This window comes from Penaeus monodon, chromosome 33 (assembly GCF_015228065.2).
Source record: "Penaeus monodon isolate SGIC_2016 chromosome 33, NSTDA_Pmon_1, whole genome shotgun sequence".
Lineage (NCBI taxonomy): Eukaryota > Metazoa > Arthropoda > Malacostraca > Decapoda > Penaeidae > Penaeus > Penaeus monodon.
In genome coordinates this window covers 31,900,575-31,902,645 of record NC_051418.1, presented here as the reverse complement: position 1 = coordinate 31,902,645, position 2,071 = coordinate 31,900,575, and the positions used below count along the sequence as shown (strand labels likewise).

Here is a 2,071-nt window from a genome sequence, read left to right as displayed (position 1 = left end):
GATAATTTCTTTATAAAAATCTGTACATAGAAGATGTAGAAGCAGCAGAAATAATATAGTGATTTTAAATCTAAGTTCAATTAATGAAAATTGTTTTTATGAACAGGATACACACTTGGGAGTAAAATGTGAGCCTAAATCTGTGCCTTTCCAGGATACCTTTATGCAAATATCTGCTTACACTTCAATTGTTCTACCATCCAACTTCTTAAATCAACTTTTTTTTAACTAATTGCTATACATATTGAAGAACATGGCTTCATAATTATCTTTAATTAAGTGGCAAACTCAAGCTTCATAATCTAACAAATATATCAGCAGATGACAAGATTCCTAATAGAACCATCGGTGAAAATATCTATATGCTGCTTCTTCCTTCTACATAACATCAGGTAAATATATAAGATATTCTCATTAACAAATTACAGTACAGTACTTTTCTCCAATTAAGATCATAGTTTTACCATCACTAAGTGCATTTTTTTTTCCTTCTGAAACTTTTTCTTCAATGTGTAGTTTACAGGGAAACGTATGACTTTCCATCTGTAGGGGTATGAACTTGGGAGTTTAAAGCATAACATGTAACTCAACATATCATGTATTTAATATCTGCTTTGAAATTTTCTTTGCCAAGGAAGTTTAGTCACTCAGTATTTCAAGCACTGCAATTAAAGTGGAACTAATTTAAGTCTTGTGCAAATGCTATGTGCTGTATAGGCTCATGCCCTACCTAGAAAACTGGTGACTGCCTCATATGACTTCCCTTTAACTGAAGTGTTTGAATGCATGTACTCTATATATGTGTGTGAATATGTTAGTACATCCTCAGAGGGAGTATATCAATAGTCAATGACCAAACAGTTTGAGCTCTAAGAGATAAAGAATTGGTTTTGCAATAAAATGAATAGCTAGTCTTAGGAGTCATTTATACTGGTTTATGGCTGGACAGTACCTTATTCATTCACCCATTGTTGAGATCTGAGAGTAATCAATAAATAAAGAAAAAATAATTAATGTAATATATCTATATTATAGAAGAAAATCCCATTTGATTATAAAAGATGATAATGGTATGACTCGTTCTTCAGAACTTTATTTACTAAAACATGTAACATGAGTGAAATGTGTACAAGCCATTGTATCATTTTTACTGTAAAATTCATGACAATCAATATTTCCTCACTTGACAGCTATAATTCTAAATAATAAATAAAAAAAACTATGTATACAGATATCATAGTTTAGAAAGGTTGTAGATATAAAAGATAGAATTTCATTCAATGATACATCATCATCAATACAAAACTATTTAGTAAGTTCTAGGAATGTAGTCAATGACTAGCCAATTATGTTGTCTAATCTCAAGACTGCTGGATTCTGCTCTTTGTCACCTTAACACTCACACAAAAGTCTGAAAGTGAATGCTGCAGCCAGAAAATCCTATAAGGCTACTTATAATAAAAACCTGTATGCTACCTAGAATTGTGTCCAGTCAGTAACTATTACATCTTGAAGCAAACAGTATTGAAACCAAAGTAAAGCAACCAGAACCTCTCAATATGCAATTCATTATTTCAGCTTAGTTTCACATATAACATGAAGCTATTTTAGTCATAAACACTGACCTCATTAATGGGCTCAACAACAGGTGTCCGCCCTACCAAAACCAAGCTTCAATGCTTCATGTGACTACCCAATAACTTTCTTTCTAAGACAAGTTCTTTCAGTTCCAAAGCTCAAACTTCTTGGTCAATGATTGCTGATATGGCCTTGGGAGGACAAACTATACATATATATAACTACATTATGCAGAAAGCTAAAAAAAAAGTGAGAGAAAAACAGATGGAGAGGGAGACAGAGCAAAATAGGAGATGCTGAGAAAACAGAGAAAGACAGTAAAGCAGAGAAAGGAATGTGATAAAGGAAAGAAAGGATGAAGCAGAGTACAGGAGAGTGATAAATGGGAAACAAACACAAACTAAAGCAAGCATGCATTTCTTTGTGTACCAGAATGTTCATTTCAGATTCCTGTTCAGCTGTACATATTAGTGTTTGTGCATCCATGTGTGTG

The 2,071-nt window shown here is 32.7% G+C and overlaps 1 protein-coding gene across 1 annotated transcript in view; it reads left to right on the top strand.

Annotated features, from left to right (window-relative positions):
- Positions 1–2,071, top strand: part of LOC119594388 (proteasome activator complex subunit 4-like) — a gene marked incomplete in the record, with an annotated part of 28,225 nt that overhangs the window by 10,003 nt on the left and 16,151 nt on the right.